Genomic DNA, 9,447 nt, shown 5'->3' with positions numbered 1-9,447 from the left:
ATCCCAATGACTCTTAAGTTTGGTCTCTTAATGTTATCCCATATTTCTTGGATGTTCTGCTCATGGTTTCTTAACAGTCTTGCTGAGCTGTCTATGTTCTTTTCCAGTTGAAATACTTTGTCTTCATTATCTGATGTTCTGTCTTCTAAGTGTTCTACTCTGCTGGTAGTATTCTCCATTGAGTTTTTAAGTTGGTTTATTGCTTCCTGCATTTCTAGGATTTCTGATTGTTTTCCATTTTTAACAAGCTCCACCAGTTCTGCTGGTGCACACCAAAGCCTGAAGACAGAGTCCTGGGACCACGCTCAGCCCTCACCTGAAGCCCCTGGATGCTGGACATCAGGCACTTCCAGCAGGGGTCCAGCACCGTGTTTCAAACCTGTTAAGTACATGGATCCCAAATCCGTGTGCCGTGTACGCTGCAGAGCCAACAACTCACTCCTGCCTTAGTACTACTGTTACTGCTATTATTACTATTATTATTTTATTTATTTATTACCACACTCACTATTTATTGAACTCTTGCCAAATACTAGGTACTGTGCTAAGCATTTTACATTATTAGCTCATTGTGATACAATAAGATAGATACAAAGAGATATGGACACCATTGTATCAAGTTCCTGGCGCAGAACTTTAAAAAAAACTTTTGGAATTTCCCATTTCTGAAGGGATGAGCATGCTTTTGTATGCTAATGAGGGTTGCTGGCAATTTGCTTGATAGCTCCAGGATGGATGTTAGTCACCAGAAAAACCAATCACGTGATGTGAGTGACCAGAGGGCTGGAACTTCCATCACCCTTTCCCCGGACCTGTGCAGAGTGGAAAGAGGTAGGGGATGGAGGCCAGTCCCGGGCCAGTGACTGACTCCATCATGCCTCTCTATTGACACCTCTATAAAAGCTTTGAACAGTGAGGCTGGAGGAGCTTCCTGGTTGTGAACATGCCTCCTGACTCCACGGGGCAGAGGCTTCTGGGCTGGGGACCCTTCCAGACCTGGTGCCATGTACCAATGCACCTGGCGGCTCATTTGCATCCTTATAAAATGGTGATCGGTGATCGTAAGAGCAGTGCTTTCAGAGTTCTGTGAGTTACGCTCATGAATTATCTAACCTGGTCCGGGGAGGGATGTGGGTGCCCCTGAATTTGTAACCGAGTTAGACAGAGGTACAGGTGGCCCAGAGACCTCACTGCAGCTGATATCTGAGGTAACGGCAATCTCACTGGGGACCTTGCCCTTTCATTGTGAAATCGGAGGCTGATTCCAATTGATTGTGTCAGAATTGAAATGAAATGTTGGGCCGTCGGTTGTTACAGGGAGAACTGGTTTTGAAATGCACCCATGTAATCATGCAGCAGCTCCATCATGGGGCTCATTATCCCCATTTTACAGAGTAAAACTGAGCCTGAGAGAGGGTGCACATTCCCATGACAACGTAGAACGAAGCAGCACATGCAGGTGTGTTCAACTGCAGCGCAGGGCTCTTGATCCAGGAGGACAGTTCAGAGCACGGCAGGGGGAAGGTGCCTCTCACCTTCTGCGTATGGGAACGAGGCTCCCACAGAGTCTCATCATGGCTTCCTCAGTGTCTGCCAAACTTACCTGATCGTCAGACTCACCTGAGGCATTTATTAAAAACAGGGATTCTGCTGCCCCTCCTTTGAAGATTCTGATCTGGTACATTCAGGGTGGGGCCTGGGAGTTCTCCTGTCTAACAAGTGCTCCAGTCGACTGGCCATCAGGTGAGCTTGGCAAACACTGCCCTGGGTGGCAGGTGTCCACCACCTCGCTCGGGTGTATCCACCTGCCCTACAACTCAGTCCTCCTGCTGCCCCGGCTCTCTGAGCACCCAGCACATCCCCAGGCAGAGGTGCTGCAGAGCTGGACGTAGGCTCTCCCAGTCTCTTGCACGTTGCTCTGTCCTACGCTTGGAAGAATTTTCATGCATCCATCAATGTGAAGCCAACCCAGATGTCCAAAACCAAACCCAGCAACAGACTCATTCCTGCCTCTGGCTCTTCCTCCTACCTTCTCTAACTCAGTGAATAACCCACCAGCCACCCAGACACCCACAGGGATCTCCACTTTCTGCTCTCTCCTCATTTCCTGATTATCATTTCCTAGTGATTCCTACCCTCAAAATAACACAGAGCAGCCTCTCAGCTGCTTTCCCACTGTTTAAATTATAAGACCAGCTTACTAATAAAGCCTTCTGCCTTCCTTCTTGGTCCCCTCAGCCCATATATGCCAACGCACAGGAGGCAGATCATATCACATACCTTCTATCTCAGGTGCTTTTCTCGAATCTTATAACTACCCACCAAGAGGTAGCATCAATTTCTTTCCTTGAATGTGGGTGCACTCTGATAGCTATTTCAACTGGTGGAATATACTCCCTGACTCCTAAGGTGAGTCCCTAAAGGAAATGCAGATGCTCCCTTGCCCAGTAGGACACTCACTCCAGTTACCTATACCTCCATATCAGGTGCCCTGAGACTTCCCTGTTGGAGGAAGCCCACGCTCATCAGGTGCCCTGAGACTATATTAAGAAAGAGAGAGATGCCCAGCTGAGCCTTAGCTGCGTCAGCCCTTCACATTCCAATTCCAGCTACTCTCTGGGTGCAAACACAGAGAGACCGCAAACCAGAATTGACCAGCTGAACCCCTTCCAAATTCCTGACCCAAAGAAATCATGGGTATGCAAATGAGCCACCTGCCACTTTCCATCTAGCTCACGCTGCTTAGAGAGAAAGCAAAATTGTTTTAAGCTTGGAAGTTGTTAAAGTAATTCTACGTTTTACGCAATAGCCTATGTGAAAAGAAAAACTTATAGTTAAAATAAATTAGACAGAGTTTGTTTATTCAAAGAATGATGCATGAATTGGGCAGCATTCAGAATCAGAAGAGGTACAGACCGCTGTCTCCACGGTGTGGGCAGTCCGATTTTATAGCCAGTGGAACACGGAAATAAAGTCCAGAAATAACTTGGTCACAGTGAAGCATTTGTCTTTGGGGGTCTGATTAGTTGGCTGCCTGTGATTGGCTGAAGCTTTGCTATTTGGGATTGACTGAAATCCAGATATACGGTACACAAAGCATGCCCCTAAACTTGGTTCTGACGTGTTGGCCTACTAAATTAGGCTGCAGTTTATTAAATAGGAACAGAGTAAGGAGACACACTCAGGCTAATGGCCTCCTACTTATTTTGCTTTAACATGAGCCAACATGGAAACAGAGTATTTTGAAGCTTTCAGTGGGGTCATTGAATGCTTGTGGAATCTAATCATTTAAAACAAGAGACTGTTTTATCTGGATTTGGGCAAACCTGGGTTAGAAGAGGAGAGGGGAGGCCACATTTGATTGGTCAGATCAGGCCGCTCTCAGAAAGTGCCCAGCACTGAAGGCTGAAGGGGGGGCCCTGGGAGGGGAAGGAACACCAGGCAGAGGCTGTAGTGTAACAAGGGTCCCCACCTAGTGAAAGAAAAGTGTGACATGTCCATTGGGCTGAAGGAAGTTGAGATATGAAAATCCCTCCAGCTGCAAAAATCCAATTCCAGTGGCTTAAGCAAACTGTGGCTTAACCGAACACGATGGCACACACCTGTAATCCCAATGGTTCAGGAGGCTGGGGCAGGAGGATCCAGAGTTCAAAGCCAGCCTCAGCAAAAGTGAGGCTCTAAACAACTCAGTGAGACCCTGTCTCTAAATAAAATATGAAGTTGGGCTGGGATGTGGCTCAGTGGTTGAGTGCTCCCGAGTTCAATCCTTGGTACCAAAATCAAACAAACAAAAACTGTGGCTCATTTTTTCTCGTTGTATCAGACTATCACCGGTGACAGTCCCATGTCCCTTTGGCACTTGACTGGTCACCAGCCCAGTCATCCAACTACCCAAACTTGAAACTCTGAGTGCTTTCTCCAAAGTCACAGAAAGACAGTCACTTTGCCTTTGGGGTGGGATCCCTGGTCTACCCTGGGTCCCAGAGTTCTACGCAGCATGAAGCTCTGGTTCCCCAGGAGGCTGTGGCTTTCTTCCCTCCTTGTCTCATGTCCCCCTCTTTTGCATTCCCTGGGATCCATTTCCAAATAAACTACTTGCATTCTGTGTAGCTAAGCAGTCTGAGCTAGACGGAAACTGGCAGGTGATAATGTTGGGAAGGCTGGCAGGGACCTGAGCACGGAGGACAGGGCCTCGTCTAAGGGAAACGAACAAGTGGGTGTAAAGCCGGAATTAGACCTGTCCCCAGGAGAGCAGACGATCCCTCTCCTGAGGCTGCGTGGTGCTAAGAAGTCAGAAAGTGAACTCACTGCTGTGGATTGAGTGCGTCTCTCTCCGTTCAGGAGCCGGGGCCAGGTGGGAGGTGTCTGGGCCAGACGGCTCCATTCCTGTGGATCCCTGCTGTCTCTCAGGAGCGAGGGAGCTCTCAGTCTTGCGAATCAGTTACTGCACACCCATTTAAGTTGCTCTAGAACAAGGCCGCCCTCTTTCACTAGCCAATGCACTTTCCTCCATCAGTTGAAGCAGGTCGGGGTTCTTCAGCAAGCTTACAGGATGCTAGTACCATACTCTTGGACTTCCCAGCTTCTAGAACCATGAACCTAAATCAACCTCTTTCCTTAACAAACCATCCAGCCTCAGGTGGTGGGTTATAGCAACAGAAAGGGACTAAGACAATCACAAACTTAAAGTTACCTCCAAAACAGACTTACTAATTCTTCCTATAAATGACATCACCTGAATTCTTGCCTCTCTGGACTTTCTCCCATTGAGCAGCATCAACCAGAGAACAGTTCTAATATCCAGACTATCTGCCAAAAAAAAAAAAAAGACCTATAGGAATTTGAGGTGCTTGTCTACGTGCATCCTTTCCATCAGTTTAAAGTAAGAAAAGAGCACTTGAAGTCAAACAGATGGCCGGCAGCTACTACTTCCATCAGCTTGCTGTGTGGCTAATGGCAATTTGCTTCACTTCTCTGTGCCTCCCCTGTAAATACAGGTGTACTCATAATTATCAGATCATTATCAGATCACTTCAGAACAAAATGCATGACATGAGAAAGTGCCCGGGTCACGCCCGATACGCGATAACGGCCAGGGACCAGCCTGTCTCCCTGCCTCTCTTCCCACACACTCTCTATTTCACAACAAAGCAAAGCACCGGAGAGATGTATTGGCCAAATAATTGGCTCCACTTGTCTGGCGTCTCTCGGCTTCACATGATTATTTCTATGAGGCTAATACCTCATTACAATAACACTGCACTCTAATACCAGTGGGCCCATAAACAGAGGCCCCGCTAAAATAAAACCATTATAATCATGGCCCAGATTTAATCACCGGCTAGTGGGCTCCCCAGTGGTTTGACCGAGAGCCAGGCAATAGTCAAATAATCAAACTGCAGATGCTGGGATAGCAAATCGGCTTAAATTTAAACAGTGGCAGGGACCCAAACTACAGTGGGGGGAAGCGAGAGATGAGGAGGGGGAGAGGGAGACTCTCACAAGGTTGGAATTTCCCCTCCGTGGCCTCCGGAGTTAATGGGCCCATAAAATAACCAGGCTTGTTAATGAACAATGGGCTCGTTCCCGAGAGGCACCTAGGTCATGCTCCACTTTGGGCTTCTGCTGGCTCCACTTTTAGAGGTGAAAGGGATCCCCGGGGTGACATGAAGCCAGAGGAGAAAGGGTCCCCATCCTACTGGTTGCTCAGAGGCACTTGGCTACTTAGAGTCACAGAAATGAGAGCAAATAAAAGGCAGGTTCGGTTGGGGAGTGGACCCATTGGAGGGATCCTCTCTGAGAAATAAAGAAGAAAAAAAAAATGTGCTTACAAAACAATCAGACTCTCAGGTAGGACCCTGCCCCAGCTGACAGGTAGAAGCAGAAGACCCAGGGAAACTACGCCCAGATTTCCGATCCCCCATACTGCGAAATACCAAATGGGGGTTGAAGTCACTGTTTGTGGCAATTTATTACCAGACCTTAGGTAGCCAGTAAAAAAGGAAAAATGACTACCAAGGCAGCTGGCAGTCAGGTGGGGCAAACAGAAGTGTCATCGAATTTTACACACTATAGTTTTCAGCAAATCACTGAATATTAAGGTGCTTTGGAGGTCTTTAACCAAATTCCTCAACTTTTAACTAAAGAAGATGCTTAGGGGACCTGCTTTGATTGATCGATGAGGGTAGTTTTCTATGGGGTCCATCAATTTCTTTTTTTTTAATTAGATGACGACTTGAGCTGTGTTTGAAACAGGGTTTTCTCCCAAAATGTTAATCAACCTACTAGATCCTCATTTACACTTTGCTTAGTAACCCCTTCTCCGTACAGAGGGAAAATGCTAACCTCCTCTCCTCCCCGGCCTAAGATGCTCACCAGTTTAGAGTCGGTGAGGCTAAACATGTGTGTCCTGGGTCTACATTCAGGATCCCCTAGGTGAGCTCTCCAATCACTCTCTAGAGACAGCAGAGAAACATAGACTTGGAGACACCCTGGAAGTCATTTAATCCAAACTGGCTCAGCCCTAGCCAAGCAGATTAAAGGAAACAGCATGAGTAGCATACAGAAAGCATGAGTGTCCTTCTCCATCCTTTTCCTCTTTCTTGATGACTGGAATGTCAAACGAATGGCTGGAACTCAAACTGCTATCTGGGCTCATGAAGTACAAGTCATGTTCTAAGGATAGGAGAACAAAAAAGAAAAAAGAAAAAAACTAGAGTTCCTGAGGATCATGGCATTGCCCCGCCAGCCCTATTGCTCCCTTCTAGATTTAATTTATATTAGGAAGAATTAAACTTCTATTTTTAACTAATGATTATTTTGAATATGAATGTTGGGTCCCTCAAAGTTAATATATTATTAACTTTGATAATAATAGAGCTGACCCTAGTTAATATATTTCACTCCCATTTAAAGGTAAGAGAACTCAGACTCATGAAGTAAGAATAAATCTACCGTTCCTTCCCAGTGTGGACCAAAAGGGGACTCCCAATGTGACTGTGTTTGGAGACAGGACCTTGAAGGAGATAATTAAGGTCAAATGGGTCAGTAGGGCAGGGAGGGGCTGTCCAGTGGACTGGTGAGCTGAGCTCGCTTGCTCTCTCTCCAGTGGGGACAGCGAGAAGGCCACTGTCTGCAAGCCAGGAAGGGGGCCCCACCAGAGGACAGCTCTGCCAGACGAGAACCTGGGCTTGGACTCCTAGCCTCCAGGACTGGGAGGAAATTTGGTGCTGGCAGCCTCAGCCGGCTACCGCATTTCCACAGGTCCTTCCTCCCCGAAAATAAGATTTCTGAGCATTACACCCTATACGTCTTCTGTTTTTCAAGATTAAAAAACATCTCCAACTTCTTTTGTGATTCCTTATAAAAATAAAGTGCCCAGGACCTTTGCCAGTTGGGCGGGTCTCTCCTGAACCCAGCCAAACAGACCTACAGGCGAATCTAGTCGTTGATGAATTGGTCAGTGGTTCATTGGAACATTGGCATCAACGTTGAACTTCCTCTTCCCAAGTGAGATTGAAAGGAAGACAACAGCCAGAATATTCTGGGCTGTTCTTTCCAGGTTGGGCTCTCAGGGTCTCAAGAAAGAGACGGACACACACAAACAGCTCCCTGTGATGACCACTATAGCTGAGCCCCTGGGAATCAGCATATTTAACATCAACAGTACAATAACCCCTCCTTATTCCTTCAGTAAGACTCTGCAATAGAATATGTTGCCTACCAAGGATCAAAGAGCCACTTAAGGTGATGAGCTCATTTTCTCTAAATATCTTTCCTGTAGGAAACACATATTTTGATTGTCCGGGATCACTTCCATTTGGGGATACACTCCATCTTGACTCCGGTGCCTTCAGGGAAATGCTAATCCCCTACTCCAGCCGCAGCGTTGGGCCAGTGGCCTGTGACTGCCAGTCAGAGCAATATGTCTCTTTAGCCAAGTGATTGGACAAGGTGGTCACATGACCTGAACCGACCAAATCAGTCTTCACTGAGACTTTTCTGTTAAAACAATCTGAGAAGATGACTTCCTGTTTAGGAGGATCTTGGGAGTATGTGAAGTCAGAGCTGGTGGCCGCCTTTCTCCAACAGAGTAACCACTGTAGAAGGAAGGAATGCAACCAATGTACAGAGGGGAAAAGAACAAAGAGATGAAGAAAAAGAGGGCTCTCTCAAGATGGTTGAAGCCTAGATCCAGCTATGCCTTGAAACCTACCTTGGATCTAAGCCAACAAATTTTACTTTTTTGTTAAACTAATCTGGCTTGGGTATTTTGTTTTGTTTCTGTTATTTATATTAAAGAGTCCTAGTCTAATCCCTATGAGAAATGTCCTGGTGGACCATTTTGGTAGCATTGGTCACTGCTGGGCAGTGTTCTCCTACATTTCCTTTGACTCAAAAGCTGCAGATCTTCCTTGCTGCCCTCACCTTATAAGGAGTTTAGCACCTGGCACCTCAAGTTCACAGTACGGACTCTAGAACCAACATCTATCTTCCTCCAATGGGCTGAGCCGTCCAGTCTACCGCTCTCTCTTAACAATACCCAACACCCAGATTCCAGAAAGTTCTGCCACGACCAAGATCTGACTTCTTGTTATTGCTGCTGCTGTTATAGTCTCTCACTGATACTGCGGGGCTATGTGCTGCCCTGAGAGCCAGAATAAAATCTGTCACTAACACATGTGGAAATCAATAGAGGGGAGGTGTGAGCCAGAAGAAAGGCCAGGGGACATGTTCACTGTTACCAAAGCCAGACACAGGGAGTGTGCCAGCAGAGCATCCTCCATCCTCACCCCACGAGATGCAATGTCCCAAATCTACGTCCACAGATCGGATTTGCAGCATAATAAAAGAAATACCAGAATTATGAAGTAAGGCACCCATTATTGTAATTCACTACACTAACTCATTCAAAAGTATTTATTATATTATTTGAACACTTGCTCTCTGCCAGTATAATACTGGCTCAAGTACAGGGCAGCGGAACAGAAAGATGAATGGTACGATTAAGCCTACAAATATATTAATGGAAAAGTAGACTTCAGACACAGACCCATAAATAGAGATGCACTTCAGTGATAACAGCGGCCGTTTAAATGAGAAGGGGAAAGGAAAGATTAGCCAATACTTGGTATTGACAAAACTGCTCATTTACAAGGGAGAAAATAAAATTAGAACCTGCTTCATGCTCTTCCAAACAATAAGTCCTGAATGAATTAGAGTTCAACATAAAAACCCAAACCAGGGAGCGCACTCCACAACAGATGGAGTCAGACACAGACAGCACAGACAGCGACTGAGAACCAGTTGTCATCTTCTACAGTTCAGTAACATCAACCCCGCCTTCTAAGTGACAGTATGTATTTTGGACTCCATTTGTAGAATCATGGTAGGATTTTTAGCATGCTCAAAGAAAAAGCAGAGAAAATTTTCTACCCCCTTGAAATA

General features: G+C 46.3%; 1 long non-coding RNA gene across 1 annotated transcript in view; it reads right to left on the bottom strand.

Annotated features, from left to right (window-relative positions):
- The window catches only part of LOC125616143, an 11,857-nt gene extending 9,198 nt beyond the window's left edge, over positions 1-2,659 (bottom strand). The window contains exon 1 of the long non-coding RNA XR_007346773.1: positions 2,281-2,659. This is a non-coding gene — a long non-coding RNA (uncharacterized LOC125616143). The remainder of the gene's footprint in view (positions 1-2,280) is intronic.
- Positions 2,660-9,447: the final 6,788 nt, after the last annotated feature.

This window comes from Marmota marmota, unplaced genomic scaffold, assembly GCF_001458135.2.
Source record: "Marmota marmota marmota unplaced genomic scaffold, marMar, whole genome shotgun sequence".
NCBI classification, from domain to species: domain Eukaryota; kingdom Metazoa; phylum Chordata; class Mammalia; order Rodentia; family Sciuridae; genus Marmota; species Marmota marmota.
This window is presented reverse-complemented; position numbering and strand designations above follow the sequence as displayed.